This window comes from Bubalus kerabau, chromosome 4, assembly GCF_029407905.1.
Source record: "Bubalus kerabau isolate K-KA32 ecotype Philippines breed swamp buffalo chromosome 4, PCC_UOA_SB_1v2, whole genome shotgun sequence".
NCBI lineage: Eukaryota > Metazoa > Chordata > Mammalia > Artiodactyla > Bovidae > Bubalus > Bubalus kerabau.
The window spans coordinates 123,349,168-123,367,728 of NC_073627.1; the positions used below are offsets into that span (position 1 = coordinate 123,349,168).

Consider the following 18,561-nt stretch of genomic DNA (forward strand, 5'->3'; position numbering starts at 1 on the left):
TTCACAGCATCATCTTTTAGGATTTGAAATAGCTCAACCGGAATTCCATCACCTACACTAGCTTTTTTCTTAGAGATGCTTCCTAAGGCCCACTTGACTTTGCATTCCAGGATGTCTGGCTCTAGGTGAGTGATCACACCACCATGATTATCTGGGTTGTGAGGATCTTCTTTGTGTAGTTTTTCTGTGCATTCTTGTCACCTCTTCTTTATATCTTCTGCTTCTATTAGGTCCATACCATTTCTGTCCTTTATTGTGCCCATCTTTGCATGAAAATTTCCCTTGGTATCTCTAATTTTCTTGAAGAGATCTCTAGTCTTTTCCATTCTATTGTTTTCCTCTATTTCTTTGCACTGATCACTGAGGAAGGCATTCTTATCTCTCCTTGCTTTTCTTTGGAACTCTGCATTCAAATGGGGATATCTTTCCTTTTCTTTTCACTTTTTTTCTTTTCACAGCTATTTGTAAGGCTTCCTCAGACACCCATTTGCTTTTATGCATTTCTTTTCCTTGGGGATGGTCTTGGTCCCTGTCTCCTGTATAATGTCAGGAACCTCTGTCCATAGTTCATCAGGCACTCTGTCTATCAGATCTAGTCCTTTAAATTATTTCTCACTTCCACTGTATAATCATAAGGAATTTGATTTAAGTCATACCTGAATGATCTAGTGGTTTTCCCCACTTTCTTCAACTTAAGTCTGAATTTGGCAATAAGGATTTCTTCAGTCCTGTCCAACTCTTTGTGACCCCATGGACTATAACTCCCCAGGCTCCTCTGTCCACGGAATTCTCCAGGAAAGAATACTGGATTGGGTTGCCCTTTCCTTCTCCAGGAGATCTTCCTGACCCAGGGATTGAACCCTGGTCTCTTGCATTGCATGCAGATTCTTTACCATCTGAGCCACCAGGGAAGCCCCCTGGAGAAGGAGTGGAGAAAAGGGAGCACTCCTACACTGTTGATGGGAATGTACATTGGTGCGGACACCATAGAATGTAGTAAAATAGTTAAAATAAAAATAGTAGTAAAAATAAAATTACCATATGATCCAGCAATCCCACTCCTGGGCATTTACCGAGACAAAACTGTAATTTGAAAAGATACATGTACCCCTATGCCCATAGCAGCACTATTTAAAATAGCCAAATCATGGAAACAACCTAAATGTCTATCAACAAATGAATGGGTAAAGAAATGTGGTAAATATATACAATGGAATATTTACTTAGCCATCAAAAATGAAATAATGCCATTTGCAGCAACTTGGAAAAAAACAGAGATCATCATACTAAGCAAAATAAGCCAGAGAGAGAAAGACAAATACCATATGACAACACTTATATGTGGAATCTGAAGTATGACACAAATGAACTTACTTACAAGACCAGAAAGACACACAGATATAGAGAACAAACTGATGGCCAAGGGAGGGGAAAACTCCCAAAGCTTAGAGTTAATTGGAATTAGTAGGTGCAAATTAGTATATATAGGATGGATAAATGATGTCCTACTATATACCACATGGAACTATATTCAATACCCTGTATATAAGCCATAATGGAAAAAATATGAAAAAGAATATATTGGATAATTGAGTCACTTTGCTGTACAGAAGAGAAATTAACACAACAGAGTAAATCAACTATTAAATATTTTTTTAAAAAATCATTACTTTCTAAATTTAAGTTGGCTTCAAAACTTGGCTTGCATGGATATCTTAATTCTTTTAATTTTTTTTAAGTTAAAGCTAATAATTTTTAGAGTTCTTCCTTTTTTTCTCTTGGAACAAACTGATGGTTCTGTAATTCACCTTTAACTACAGATGATTTTACCTGCTCCTAGCATGTAAACCAATAGTAATAATTCTAATATACTCTGGTTCATGTGCATTAGTTTTCTATTGCTACTATAACAAATCCCTACAAACTTAGTGGCTTAAAGCAAAATTATTATTTTATAATTCTGAAAGTCAGAAGTAAAAAAGTCCCTTATGAGAATAAAAAGAAGTTGTCCACAAGGCTGCATTTTTTTCTGGACTCTATAGAGACTAATCCATTCCCTTGTCTTTTCCAGATTTTAGAGACTGCCCACATTCCTTGGCACATGGCCCCTTTCTGCACCTTTAAATGAGCAAAAGAAAATTGAGCCCTTCTTACACCACATCAATTCAAGCTTTCCTCCACAGTCATCCTTCCCTCTGACTCTCTTCTGATTCCTTCCATTTTTAAGGACCCTTGTGAGTGTACTGACCCTGCCTGGATAATCTAGGATAATCTCCCCATCTCAATGTCCTTAACATAATTGAATCTGCAAAATCCCTTTTCCATGCATGTAAACATAATCAAAAATTCCAGGGATTATAATCTGGGCTCCACTCATTGGAGACATTCTTGGGAGATGTTCATCAAATTCAGCATCTGATGGGTGCACATCGTATAGACAGGACACTTGAACATTCCATTATATTCTTAACATCTTTAAAGCTACCTTTAAAACAAACAATAAAGTTAACAAGATAATTAAGTTTCAGAAATTTCCAATTTTTTACATGAAGTAGTCTTTCAGTTCAGTCACTCAGTCATGTTCTACTCTTTGCGACCCCATGAACCACAGCACGCCAGGCCTCCCTGTCCACCATCAACTCCCAGAATCTACCCAAACTCATGTCCATTGAGTCAGTGATGCCATCCAACCATCTCATCCTCTTGTCGTCCCCTTCTCCTCCTGCCCTCAATCTTTCCCAGTATCAGGGTCTTTTCAAATGAGACAGCTCTTCCCATCAGGTGGCCAAAGTATTGGAGTTTCAGTGTCAACATCAGTCTCTCCAATGAACACTCAGGACTGATCTCCTTTAGGATTGACTGGTTGGATCTCCTTGCAGTCCAAGGGACTCTCAAGAATCTTCTCTAACACCACAGTTCAAAAGCATCAATTCTTCTGTGCTCAGCTTTCTTTATAGTCCAACCCTCACATCCATACATGACTACTGGAAAAATGATAACCTTGACTAGACAGACCTTTGTTGGCAAAGTAATGTCTCTGCTTTTTAATATGTTGTCTAGGTTGGTTATAACTTTCCTTCCAAGGAGTAAGTATATAACCATTTAATTCACTGCTACCACACTACTTTATATTTCTGCTGATATGAAGCAGAAGACAAAATTTAAAAATTATCTAGGGTATTTATCATTTTTTTTATCTAGGGTATTTATCATTTTTAAACTGTATTTTTATTCTCTTCATTCATAAGATGCCTCTTCTAGACCCTATAAAAATATAAATAAGCAGTATTTATTAAATGGTTGAATCACACATTAATCACATATTAATAAGCATAAAGACTCCTGGAGTAAGCAGACTTTCAATAACTTGTGAAGACTTAAAATAAATGTATCTGTATAAATTATTTAATATAATAAAATGTTATAATAATATAATCAAATTTTAGGATTCCTCCCAGAAAACAAAAATTATCTCCTTTATTTAAAATGCCATCATCCTGCTACTTAATGAGATGACACCATAATATAATAACTAACAGGAAATATGAGTCAGTCATCAAGAACATGTGCTCAATATAGCTAACACCCACACCACTAAATCTCATCCCATCCAGTGATGTGAGGATCTCAGCACAGCACACAACACACACTTCCTTCTCCAAACTCCAAGTCAGTGCTGAGGGAAGCAAAGGAGAAACAAGACCCCTGTTAACAGTGGACTCAAGGGACTCGGTTTCTGTTCAAAAATCAGAAGAGGACACTGCCCTGGCAGAAATGCTTCAGCAAAGGAAAAACACACAGACTGGTTTGTTTTTTGTTTTTTTGGTTTTTTTTTTTTAGAATTATGTTTTATTTGAAGGGATTTCTGAGGACTTAAACCTGGAAGACAGCCTCTCAGCTCTGAGGGACTGCTTGTAAGAAGTATGGGAGGATCCAGGGTAAATAGGAATTTTGCAACAAAATTTGCAACAAAAACCAGGACCTTAGACTATTTGCCTTAAATATTCCCCCTGGCAGTTAGGTAAAATGGTTACTGACAAATACATTTTCTGATGCCTGGGAGATATTTAGTAGATAGGATGCAGCATAGGCTTATTTTTTTTCTTTTTCAAAATCTACTCTCACAGCCAAAATATGTGTCCTCAGAAAAATTGATTCTCTGCTCAGCCACCAGTATAACCCAGAATCAATTAAGTTCTATGGTAGAGCAACAAGGAGTTTTTGACCAAGTACTCTGTGGTATCCATGCTCAGCAATAACCAATGGATAGATACTGCACCAGGAGTACAAAGAGAGCAAGCTGGTTTGCAGACACTGGACATCTTCTTTTACAGAAATATAAATCAAATATTTTAAATATGCAAGTCCTCCTTGCTTCCAAGCATTTCTGTTAACAGATTCAACACGAAAAGTTATTATATCTTCTCAAAGAGATTTTCTACAATTAGTTAAATTTACGTTGAATATCAGATTGTTTCCTATGCCTAATTTAAATCAGCAACACATAATTAATTTTTAAAATATTATCAGCTAACTAATATAATCATCAAAATTAATAACATGGTGAAATTAAAAAAAAAAAATGACAGCCTAGGTGTGGTAGGCAAAATCATAGCCTCCTAAAGAAGTATACGGGCTTAGTCCTGTCCCTGAGACTGTGATAGTTTCATATCCAGGTGGACTCTGGTGTAATTCCAAAGATACTTATAAGTGAAACAGGCATAAGGGGAAGAGAGCAAGAGGAGAAGAAAATATGACAACCAAAGCCAAGGTCAGAATGGTGAGATTGCTGACTTTGAAGTTAGAAAGAGACCTTGAGCCAAGGAAGCCTTTGGAAACTGGAAAAGGTAAGGAACTAAACACTTCCCTAGAGTCTTCAGAAAGCCCTGTAGAGACTTTGGTTTTAACCACACAAGACTATTTCAGATGTCTGAACTTTAGAACTGTAAGATAATACAGTGGTTGTTTTAAGACGCTAAGATTGTAATAATTTGTTCCAGCAACAATAGAACTAATACAATGGGCATACTATCCTTTTAGTAAATTATATTTTAACACAGCTCTAAGATTTCCCCACTGGCAATACGCCACAAGGTCTGCCTTTCTATTTCTCAATGTTAAGTACTGCCTCATCTTCTCTAGTAGGACATCAGTTTGGCTGCTCACTGGAACCATGGGTGTGATCCAATTGGAAATCTTTAGGATCAGGTATTGCACTGGATCTCAATACTCCTCATTCAGCTTAGCAATCTGTCTGCTAAATTTCAATGGAAATGTAACAAACTCACTGAGTTCCATTGCAAAAACAAGCAGTATGCATGCATGGTAAGCCGCCTCAGTCATGTCTGACTCTTTGTGACCCCTACATACTGTAGCCTGCCAGGCTCCTCTGTCCATGGATTCTCTAGGCAAGAATACTGGAGTGGGTTGCCATTCCCTTCTCCAGGGGATTTACCTGACCCAAGGATGGAACCCGTGTCTTTTAAACATCTCCTGCTTTGGACGGCAGTTTCTTTACCACTAGCAAGTGGGTAGCCATTCCCTTCTTTGGGATCTTTCTGATCCAGAGATCCAATCTTCATCTCCCACACTGCAGGTAGGTTATTTACTTTCTGAGCCACCAGAGAATCCCAAAAGATAGCAGTAGATGATGTAAGTTCAGTTCAGTTCAGTTCAGTTCAGTTGCTCAGTCGTGTCCGACTCTTTGCAACCCCATGAATTGCAGCACGCCAGGCCTCCCTGTCCATCACCAACTCCTGGAGTTCACTCAAACTCATGTCCATCGAGTCAGTGATGCCATGCAGCCATCTCATCCTCTGTCGTCCCCTTCTCCTCCTGCCCCCAATCCCTCCCAGCGTCAGAGTCTTTTCCAATGAGTCAACTCTTTGCATGAGGTGGCCAAAGTACTGGAGTTTCAGCTTTAGCATCATTCCTTCCAAAGAAATCCCAGGGCTGATCTTCAGAATGGACTGGTTGGATCTCCTTGCAGTCCAAGGGACTCTCAAGAGTCTTCTCCAACACCACAGTTCAAAAGCATCAATTCTTCAGCACTCAGCCTTCCTCACAGTCCAACTCTCACATCCATACATGACCACAGGAAAAACCATAGCCTTGACTAGACGAACCTTCGTTGGCAAAGTAATGTCTCTGCTGTTGAATATGCTATCTAGGTTGGTCATAACCTTCCTTCCAAGGAGTAAGCGTCTTTTAATTTCATGGCTGCAGTCACCATCTGTAGTGATTTTGGAGCCCAGAAAAATAAAGTCTGACACTGTTTCCCCATCTATTTCCCATGAAGTGGTGGGACCAGATGCCATGATCTTCGTTTTCTGAATGTTGAGCTTTAAGCCAACTTTTTCACTCTCCACTTTCACTTTCATCAAGAGGCCTTTGAGTTCCTCTTCACTTTCTGCCATAAGGGTGGCATCATCTGCATATCTGAGGTTATTGATATTTCTCCCGGCAATCTTGATTCCAGTTTGTGTTTCTTCCAATCCAGCATTTCTCATGATGTACTCTGCATATAAGTTAAATAAACAGGGTGACAACTGGCCTTATAAAATCAGTTAGGAAGTGTTTCTTTCACTTCTATTTTCCAAAACATTTTGTTTAGGATTATTGCTCTTCTTCCTTAAAGTGGGACAGAATTCATCAGAGAAATTATGTAGTCTAGAATTTTATTTGTAGGGGACTTTTAAACTAAAACTCAAATATTCTTAGTAGTTAAAAACTAGGGTTTAACAAAGAATTTGGCATGTCATCTGGTTTGACAAATGTACTTGCCTAAAGATTTGATAACATCCCTCATTATCAGATTAATGTCCATAGGTTCTGTAGTTATATTCTTTCTGTTTCATTCCTGATAGCTAAAATCTGTGACTTTTCCATTTTCTTCTTGATAAATCTAGCCAGACATTTTTCAGACTCATTTTTTTCCTCAAATTACCAATTTATGGTTCTTTTAATTTTCTCTATGATCTGAGCCACCAGGGATGCTCTTATCTTTTAAAATGTTCTTCCTTCTACTTAATTTGGGTTTACTTTATGCTTCATTTTTTAGCTTCTTAAGGTAGAACCTGAAGATAATAGATTCTATATTTTCAATATAAGAATATTAAATCTATACATTTTCCTGTAGGAAATGTTTTAGCTGCACCCCACAATTTTTTTTATGTTTTCATTTTTTAAAATTATTTTCCAATTTCCCTTGTGATTTTCTTTTTCCTTTGACTCACGGGTTATTCTGCAACGTTTTGCATACTGCCAAATTATAGAGTATTCTTCTATATATCCCACTAATGTCCTTTTCCTGGTCCATGATATAATCCAGGTTCTCTCATTTCATTTAGTTGTCATGTCACCATGTCTTCTGACAGTTCCTTAGTCTTCAGACATTTAAAAAATTAAAAATAAAACAACAACAATAACACTGAAACTGGGCAGGTCATTTATTTTTGTTCATTTATTTTTGTAGAATACCTCTCAACTTTAATTCTTCTGGTGTTTTCTCATAATTATATTAAAATTAAATATTTTTTGGTAAAAAACACCACAGAATGGATGTTATGTCCTATTCAGTGCATCATATAAGAAACTACATGTTTTTTTATGTATTTTGTGACTAGTAACATTAAATTTAATCACTTGGTTAAGATGGCATCTCCACTGTAATGTTACTATTTTATAATGACATATATTGTGGGGAGATACCTCAACACTATGCAAATAGTTTCTCAATATACCTACGTCACTAATTTTAACATTTCTCAAAGGTTCTGCCTTATAATGATTATTACTGAAAATTGATGATTTTCTATTTTCTTTACTCCTATATTCAGTGATTAAAGTTTTACTGTAAGAAAGAGCTGGCCTTTGTGATTTTTTCCCTTTTTTGTTGATGTATTCAATTATTTATATTTGTATGGACTCATAGATATCTTCTTCTCTAGGTTATAAATCTAACACTATCATTATTAGCTCAAATTTTCCCAGATTTGGCTATGAGAGCTCCTTCATGTTGAGTCCTGTGTCTTCTTCAAATATCTCCATCATTGTTTTGAGAGCACTTTCTTACTTTCTGGCATCAAAATATCCCCGACTCATCTTATATTTTCCTTGCCAGATCCTGATGCGGAATGTTTCTCCAAGGAGCTTGATTCCTTTCATTAGAGAATAAATTCTCATTGCTACTTCAGTGGTATTGCTTCTAGGCCCTTTTGCTGGAGGAGGTAGGAAATATATATGTATATCAACTCATACATTCATGCACATCTATGTTTCTACATTTATCTATCTGAGTACTAAAAACATACCACATGCTTTTCCCCCTAGTCTAATACTATAGCATTCATTCTAGCCTTCCCCTTTCCCTCATTTGTATCAATAACTATTTTCTGACAGTAGACACCCAGGCTTTCATTATCCACCATATATTTACTTTTTGCTCACTCCTAGCACACACACAAAGTAATTTTACATCTAAAAACTCATAACCTTGTGAAAAACACACTTCCAAACTGGAGTCTAATATTGTTCACACAGTTCTTTTTTGTCTTTAGCCTTACAGATATAGTCAATGTGTGTGTGTGTGTTTGTGTGTTTAAGACTTTGGTTAGTTCTTTTCTGCCCCAATCTAATTAATGTGATTATATTTATCATTTTGTAATAGAGTTAAGTTTGTTAACATTTTGAATTTTATTTTGCATGTGCCATGTTCTGACAGGTTTTAATCATTTATTTTGAGAATATGGGAAACACTGTCACCATTCTAAGGGTCGTAGTTCAAAATATACTCAACAAAGAATCACTTCTTCCTCTTCTGTCATATTTCATTTCCAGTTGTGCTCTGAGGGTGAACTGTCTCAAATGTTTCAAAATTACTTTTCCTGTATATTAATATCTTTTGCACAGAAAAGCATGCATACGTATTTCTTAAATCCTATTTTTTCTTGTATACTAAGGAGAGTCTTTTGCACTTTGCTTTTTATCACTTACTAGTTTATTATGTTCAATATCAAAATAGTTAAATATTGGTATAAGAGCTCCAATAACATCCTTTTTCTCTAGTTCCTAGAGAAAATCCTTCTCGTCTCTGATTTTGTTCCAGTCGTCTAATTTACTCCTGATTGTGGCTCGTGTTGTCTTGCTTCTTGGCGTGCTTAGTACTTTTATGTTGGAGTCATGTCGGCACTGTTGTTTTCCTTGAAAGAGTGCTGTCCTTTGATCCGGCAGACAGTTTAAGCTACTTGCAGATCTGCTTGATCTCTTTAAGGCCTCTTGTTAAGCTTTGTTATGGTTGGCCTAGAGTAGGCTTCATTCCAGATAGTTTAGCTCTACTACTAATGCATAACCCCGTGGGCTATCACCAGGGACCCTCAGTGGCCTGATCAAATGTCTTTCTACTTTCTCTGAACTCTGGGATTGTTCAGCTTACAAGTTACTGACTAGTCTTTGTTCAGCCTCATGAACTTGAACTCTATACATATAACTGATTAGTTCTCAGCAAAATTGCAAGTGTACCCTAAGCATGTTTCTGAAGCTTTTTCTCTTTGTACTTCTTTGTCTGGAACTTTGCTGTGCAATCTCAGTATGCTCCTCCATGGTTTCTATATCCTCAACTCAGCAAGACTTTGAGGATTTGCTTGGACTCCCTCTTCCTGTGCCCATGATTCAAAAAACACAACCAAGCAGAAAATGGGTCCTCATAGGCTAATCTTGTTTCCTTTCTCTCAAGGTTCCCTGTTTCTTCTATTGTACAATGACTGAAAACAATTGAGGCATATATCTTATTCAGCTAAGTTTTTACCTCACAAAAGCAACTTTGGTTTCAATTTTTATATCACGCTTGAAGGTTGAAGTTTGCCCTTTCTGAGTCATTGATAATCAGATTATAAGCAGCACCCACTAGCCAGTATGCCACCTTTGTGCATCGTGGGATCAGTTATCCATTCTTTAAGATGCTTAGTCACCATTCACCAATTGTGGCAATAAATAGTATGCCAGTCTCTGATGACTGTGATGTGAATAGTGCTCTGCGGCTGTGAGATGTATAACCTAAACCTACACAAGTAATGAATTTTGACTCTGGAAGGATTCTAGAAAGAGAGAAGAATTTTTGATGCCACATCCTGAGAATGCATTATGGAATTTTACTTGCAGAATAAAATGGGCACTGTGATCTTACCTTTTTGTTAGAGGCTATGATGACTTGAAAGAATTCTTAAAACAGATTAGAAACGTCTTGACTACAAAAAGAAATAGATATATAGGTCAAGAAGTATGAGAAGCTAATAAATATAAACTTTGAGAGGAACGTTGTGAGAAACCAGTCAAATGGTTTGATGCTGGAAACTAAACTACAGAGTGTGATGCAATGAAGACATTAAGGATTCCCAGAATGTATATAATTACACACACACACACATACACAAACATACACACACTATATATATATATCTCTGTATACACACAAAGATTATGTATATTAATATTATGTATGTGCCTATAGATTCACGCATAATAGTTACTCCTTGAGTCATTTTTATTTAGGGGAAATCAATTTAAATAAGCAACAGAAAAACTGCCTTAACTGGGAACAAAAGGCAAAAATTAGATCTGAAACTATGGAGAACCTGTCTCTCTTGATGCTTTTGGTGGTTGAAAAGTAAGCTATGGGATTGAGACCTTTTTTAAACCCACTAGCAGACTAAATAATTCTCTGTCCTTAGCATCTTCTTGATTTACTGCCTAGGTATTTATATTATGGAAGTTCTCTAACTTTATCCAACAGTTTATTGACCATCTAATAGCCATTATGATATATAGTGCCATGACAAATAAGACAAATAAAATTTGATCTTTGTCTTTGAGCATTTTATAGTATTGCAGGAGGGATAGACAAAAGAAAAGTAATTTCAATGGAAGTGATAGCTCTCCAAAATGAACCACATATGGAAGATGAAATTTTAAGGGGTATTAGTTGTACAGAAGCATCCTCCCAAATCATTATAATCTATAGCCCTCTCTCACTGCATATATGTCTCCATGCAACTACATGTATATATTTATATGCTCATTTAGAGCACAGTGTTTGTGAATCCTTGTAAATAATTAACATAAGATGCATTAAAGTTTTTACTTCAAATCATATATTCTCTATCATCAAAGACAGATATTTATTTTGCTCTGACAAGTACAATTTCAGTAATTACTGTGCTTCATGTAACACTATCATATCCATCAGGCTATATCTGGTGAGAATCATGCAGTTGCAATTGCATGAGAGTTTATGCTTTTGAACTGTGGTGTTGGAGAAGACTCTTGAGAGTCCCTTGGACTGCAAGGAGATCAGCCCTGGGATTTCTTTGGAAGGACTGATGCTGAAGCTGAAACTCCAGTACTTTGGCCACCTCATGCGAAGAGTTGACTCATTGGAAAAGACTCTGATGCTGGGAGGGATTGGGGGCAGGAGGAGAAGGGGACGACAGAGGATGAGATGGCTGGATGGCACCACTGACTCGATGGACGTTAGTCTGAGTGAACTCCGGGAGGTGGTGATGGACAGGGAGGCCTGGAGTGCTCCGATTCATGTGGTCGCAGAGTCTGACACGACTGAGCGAGTGATCTGATCTGATCCTATCTGATTACTCTGTTAAACCAAGACAAAAACATTTATAAGCAAGCAAACTGCAGACTAATATTGGAGAAGGCAATGGCACCCCACTCTAGTACTCTTGCCCGGAAAATCCCATGGACGGAGGAGCCTGGTGGACTGTAGTCCATGGGGTCGCTAAGAGTCGGACACAACTGAGCAACTTCGCTTTCACTTTTCACTTTCATGCATTGGAGAAGGAAATGGCAACCCACTCCAGTATTCTTGCCTGGAGAATCCCAGGGACAGGGAGCCTGGTAGGCTGCCGTCTATGGGGTCGCACAGAGTCGGACACGACTGAAGTGACTTAGCAGCGGCAGCAGCAGACTAATATCCTTTATAAACAGAGATCAAAACTCCCTTAAAACATAATAACAAATTGAACTTGACAATATGTAAAATGAGCAACTGGAGTTTCTAATAGAATTGCAAGGTTGAATAATAACTCATAAAAATCAATTTTGTTCACCTTATTCGTTATTTGAACAGAAAAATTATATGATAAGTTCAACAGATGTAAGAAAAAATTAAAACACTCAAACACCCAATGTGTTAAAATTATCTAACTAAAAATAGGAAGTAAGTTCCTCAGCCTGATAAAGAGCATGTGTAAAAACCCTATGCCAAGCATTTAGTGTTGAAAGAATTAATGATTTCCCCCTGAAATTGGGGATAAGGCAAGGATGTTCTTATCACTTATTTGACTAAAGGCCTTGAGCAGTAAGACTAGACAAAAAAATAGAAAATGTATCAACTATACAGGAAAGAGCAGTAAAACTATATCTACTACAATATAAAGGAATAAACTAGTGATATATCCAACAGTGTGAATGAATCCCAAAAACATTCTAATTACAAAAAGCTAAGCACAAAACAGTCCAGTCTATTTATATGAAAGTTCCTAAGAGACAAATCTAATTCAGAGTAACAGAATGGTGTTGGAGATAGGAAAGATAACTGGGAAGGGGTATAAGGGAAAGTTTGGGAGTGAAGGAAATAACATCTTGTTTGTGCCAGTAGCTACCTGGATGATTACATCTGTCAAAATTCACCAAGCTATACACTTAAAACAGTAATATTTATTTACGTAAATTACATTTCAATAGAGTTGATTTTTTTAAAGTGGTTCCCAGGGTGACCAAAGTAGGGAGAAAAAGAAGAAAAGTGTTCTGATGTAGCTACTAGGAGCTTGCTTTTTCCAGCAACTCTGCTTTCCAGCAGGCTGTGGTCTTTAAAGGATACTGTCTGCTCTGAGTGTGTTACCAGCACTTCGGCACCAATAGCTTCTGCCTCCTTAGTGGTAGAAGTGGGCAGAGTATACTGGAGAGGGCAGAGGTATACAGGGCTCCAAATGTACATTCTCTTTCCAAAGGATGTTTATTAAGCCAACAAAAACAAACAAGAAAGCTAAGTAAGTCCAAAGCATCTTCTCATACAATTTTGTAATTAATTAAGTAGAAATTTCAACCAGCGAAATTTGGCTTATATAGTTCTTCCCCTAATAGGATTAACTTTTGAATTGTGGGCTAAACCTCATATCACTTGTTTTCTCTTTTCTCTCCTTCCTCCTGTCTTTCCTTCTTTCCTTCCCTTTCTTTGTTTCTCATTTTCTTCCTTTTTCCTTCCTTTCTCTCCTCTTTCTTTCTTATTCTTTTTCTTCATGGTTTTGTTTCCCATACATTAGGAAAAATATAACAGGGCTGTAAAGTTTTAAGAAGGGGTTCCTGGCAGGCTCATTCTTGTCCCCACGTGATACCTGTAGTTGGCACTGTTTTCTCATTGGCACTTTCTTACTTGAGTAATTAATGTTTGAAGGGAAAGCCTGATCTGTCTTTGTCGTGGACAACGTTCCAAGAATTTTACTGGAAACATAGCTGGACTGCTATAGGGTATATAACATTAAGAATCTAAAAATATTCATTTCCCTATTTTGCCCCAGTAGCAACTATGCACCCTGATTAAATTATGACTCTTATTTGAAGTATTAATGTGTATAACTAAGAAATAGGATTCCTAGTGATTGTCATTTTGATCTCAAAGAGCTACAGAATATGAGAGAGGTGATCAAGGGAAGCTTTGTGAAATGCTCAAAAGTGTACAATGAAACTAGGTTCATCATCATGCCATTTAGAATCAATATTTCAACTGTTTTTAATACTGTTTAATATAAAAATTAACCTATTTAGACTCTATGGAATGTGATTACTTTGTTTAAGAAGAAATTATAAGTTATCTGTGAAGTGTTAAGTTACACTGTATGTGTATCCCTCAAATTCATACATTAAAGCCCTAAATCCCATGGTGATGCTATCTGAACATATGGACATAGGCAGGAAATTAGGTTAGGATGAGATGATGGGGGATGGGGTAAGACCCTTTATGATGGAATTAGTGTCCTTATAAGAACAGCTCTCTCTTTCCTCCATGTGAAGACACAGTGAGAAAGTAGCCATCTGCAAAAGACTTCTCACCAGACACCTACCCTTCCAGTACCCTCATCTCAGACTTCCATCCTCCAGAACGTGAGAAATATATTTCTGTTGTTTAATCCACCCAGTCTATGGCATTTTAACAGTTTGAGTGGATGAATATAAGTGGTGATAGAGACCATAATTTCCTTTTGGCCTTAAGAATATATAAAAATATATTTTATATATTTTTATATAATTACATGAATATGTATGTAATTACATAATACATATCTTTTGACAAAATCATACTTATATTATAAGTAATTTTGCCTCCAATTTTAACAACCAACACAATATGGATGTTTTCTCGTGTTAATAAATATCCCCTGATATTCTCTTTCACTGTTTGTATGACATGTCATCATAAAGATTGTCAGATTCTTTTAAGCCATACTTTTGGCTATCTAGATTATATCTGACTTTCCATTACTATATAGTATTATGTTATGAATCAACTTAGTAGTTAAGTTTTTGTCTAGACATGTGATTGTTTCCTCACACTAGAATATAAGAGTTGATTCACTTTTAAAATTAACACAGCACATACCAAATACATATCAAAAATATTATACATATTTATACTTCAAACAATTGTTTAATAAACATGACTATCTCACTAGAGTTTTACAACGTCTAGTTCCCTGAAGCTGAATGTCAAAAGAGAGAGTGCATAAATATCCCATTGGCCCTGAGCACCATCTGCACTTACGTTTCCGGTCTCATTCCACCCTCAACAGTACCATATACTGTTACTCAATTTTCATTGCTAAGAGGACAAGTGAAAACTGTGGGCTGTTCTTTTTGTACTATTATTACAAATGAAGGCATAGATAAGAGTGAAAAGTCATTCCTATGTTTATGTTTATATTTCTTCCTCTATAATTTTTTTTACAAATTTTAATCAATTTTCACTTCTTAAGAGCTTTCAAATTGCCACTTGAAAGGTTAAAAGTCTTTTGCAGAGAAATGATTAATGTTACTAATAAAACTAGGTAAACATTCACAAATTTCTAGCAGATGAATAATAAATATTATTAATCTACAGGGTTTTGTGAGTAATTTTTCCCAATTTTTCACTTTAACTTTTAGCTTTTTCTTGTACACAAGTTACAGCCAGGTGTTTTTGTAAGGTGGCGCTCAGCTTACCTGTGGCTACGGCTTCTTTTCTGCCCAGAAGAGAGGGCAGAAACAATACCTAAATTCTAGGAAACCACTGTCATTTTTGTTTCTCCTACATCTTTCCACCATCACACTGTGAACAAGTAAATACTGAGGCTCCAAACTCACTTAAAACTATATAGAGCATTTTAAACAATTAAATAAGGAGATTCATTAAGGAGGGTAAATGATCAGAAAGTAAGTGTTTCCCAGAGGAGACGAATGGGAAAGGAAGCACAAAAAAGAACAACTAAAATGCTGTCATCATTTTGGGGGCACAATTAAATCTGAAAATTAGCAAGACAGCTAGAACTTAACCTATATTTTGGAAGTTTATAATGATAAGTAAAAAGCTGATCAACTACAGTCTGCGGTATGACATAGTTTCTTCTCTGGTATCTTCAATGCCTGTTGTTTCATATTTGAGTGATAAAAGGTTGGAAATTATAGTGTTACTACTGGTATTTGTTAATGAACCTTTAAATTGGCCATTACTGTTATAGCCTGTTTATGTTGGTTTGGCTCTTTTATTGAAATAGATAACACAATTAATTTACTTCAGTCTTCTAAAATGTTTGGATTTAATCCAAATAAAATGACTGTCAGAAATAATGCCAGATTTGGGACCAGCAACAGGAAAACTCTACACATATCACCAACCAAAAGTGCCAGTTGTAAAAGGAGGGGGAAATGGTTGTAAGGGAAAAAGTGAAAGTCGCTCAGCCCTGTTCCACTCTTTGTGACCCCCATGGACTGCCCCCATGGAGTGGGTAGCCTTTCCCTTCCCCAGGAGATCTTATCTTCCCAACCCAGGGATCGAACCCAGGTCTCCTGCATTGCAGGCACATTCTTTACCAACTGAGCTATCAGGTAAGGGAGGGGGCACATGCATATCACTCACATGGCTAAGAGAAAAAGAAATCAAATTAATACAAAATTGGTGTTAGACCTAATTAACAACACAGATTGCTTCCCTCACTATGCCAATATTTGGTATTGTGAGGGGTTGATGATCCTGGAATGTGAAGTCAAGTAGGCCTTAGAAAACATCACTACGAACAAAGCTAGTGGAGGTGATGGAATTCCAGTTGAGCTATTTCAAATCCTGAAAGATGATGCTGTGAAAGTGCTGCACTCAATATGCCAGCAAATTTGGAAAACTCAGCAGTGGCCACAGGACTGGAAAAGGTCAGTTTTCATTCCAATCCCAAAGAAAGGCAATCCCAAAGAATGCTCAAACTACCGCACAATTGCACTCATCTCACATGCTAGTAAAGTAATGCTCAAAATTCTCCAAGCCAGGTTTCAGCAATATGTGAACCATGAACTTCCTGATGTTCAAGCTGGTTTTAGAAAAGGCAGAGGAACCAGAGATCAAATTGCCAACATCCGCTGGATCATGGAAAAAGCAAGAGAGTTCCAGAAAAGCATCTATTTCTGCTTTATTGACTATGCCAAAGCCTTTGACTGTGTGGATCACAATAAACTGTGGAAAATTCTGAAAGAGATGGGAATACCAGACCACCTGATCTGCCTCTTGAGAAATTTGTATGCAGGTCAGGAAGCAACAGTTAAAACTGGACATGGAACAACAGACTGGTTCCAAATAGGAAAAGGAGTTCGTCAAGGCTGTATATTGTCACCCTGTTTATTTAACTTATATGCAGAGTACATCATGAGAAATGCTGGACTGGAAGAAACACAAGCTGGAATCAAGATTTCTGGGAGAAATATCAATAACCTCAGATATGCAGATGACACCACCCTTATGGCAGAAAGTGAAGAGGAACTTAAAAGTCTCTTGATGAAGGTGAAAGTGGAGAGTGAAAAAGTTGGCTTAAAGCTCAACAATCAGAAAACGAAGATCATGGCATCCGGTCCCATCACTTCATGGGAAGTGATGATGGGGAAACAGTGGAAACAGTGTCAGACTTTATTTTTCTGGGCTCCAAAATCACTACAGATGGTGACTGCAGCCACAAAATTAAAAGACGCTTACTCCTTGGAAGGAAAGTTATGACCAACCTAGATAGCATATTCAAAAGCAGAGACATTACTTTGCCAACAAAGGTTCGTCTAGTTAAGGCTACGGTTTTTCCTGTAGTCATGTATGGATGTGAGAGTTGGACTGTGAAGCAGGCTGAGCACCGAAGAATTGATGCTTTTGAACTGTGGTGTTGGAGAAGACTCTTGAGAGTCCCTTGGACTGCAAGGAGATCCAACCAGTCCATTCTGAAGGAGATCAGCCCTGGGATTTCTTTGGAAGGAATGATGCTAAAGCTGAAACTCCAGTACTTTGGCCACCTCATGCGAAGAGTTGACTCATTGGAAAAGACTCTGATGCTGGGAGGGATTGGGGGCAAGAGGAGAAGGGGACAACAGAGGATGAGATGGCTGGATGGCATCACTGACTCGATGGACGTGAGTCTCAGTGAACTCCGGGAGTTGGTGATGGACAGGGAGGCCTGGCGTGCTGCAATTCATGGGGTCGCAAAGAGTCGGACATGACTGAGCGACTGACCTGATCTGATGATGTTTTTAAGAATTTTCTTTTTTTTCACTTTGTGCCTACTCAAATGTCATACCATATTGACCACTGTATAAGAAGCATGTTTTCTATATAAAAAGGTTATGGTGCATTGCAACCACTAGATACATCCCAGACCTAACAGTGAAAAGCAAACTTTCCATCTAGACTATGAGACATAAAGCAAAATTATATTTCCCATGCCTGAAAGATTTTGAATTGGAGATGCTTTCTGATCATTTTCATTTTCAAAAACTGCTGTCAGTTTTAGCCATTAACTTTTTTGCCATTAACTTCTAAGTAAGAAGGTGAAGCAAAGGTAGTGTTGACTTAGTTTAGAACAGGGCTTAATAAAATGTTATATATTTGCTATTCTTTGCCCTGATGTCTGAATGTTTTCAAGGTTAATCCAAATAGAAAATAACTATTTACAAAGACATCAGAATAAAGGAAAGTAAATCTAGTTCTTGTTGTTTTATATCAAAGACATTGTTTTATCTTCTGATATGAAACATAAAATGTAGAGAGCCAAAACTTTTTAAGGATTAAATTTTTATTTTCACTTTTATATATATATCTACATGTGTATATATTGAATTATTTTATACTTTAGCTTCTTTGAAGGTGAATTGGTTTTGGTTGTTTAAAGTCTAGTTTCTCTATCAATTTCTTAAAGAGGAGAAACTCTCTATCAAAATCTTGATATTTCCAATTATCTGTTTCTTTAATCCTGTTCATTTTTGCTTCATATTTTT

General features: G+C 37.0%; 1 long non-coding RNA gene across 2 annotated transcripts in view; it reads right to left on the reverse strand.

The window, feature by feature from the left end:
• Positions 1-18,561, reverse strand: part of LOC129650192 (uncharacterized) — a 117,494-nt gene that overhangs the window by 11,515 nt on the left and 87,418 nt on the right. Inside the window, exon 3 of one of the 2 annotated variants that reach the window (XR_008713677.1) lies at positions 10,679-11,647. The exons of the other annotated variant lie outside the window; for it this stretch is intronic. This is a non-coding gene — a long non-coding RNA (uncharacterized LOC129650192). Of the gene's footprint in view, positions 1-10,678; positions 11,648-18,561 lie in introns of those variants that run through there. 2 annotated transcript variants of the gene reach the window in all.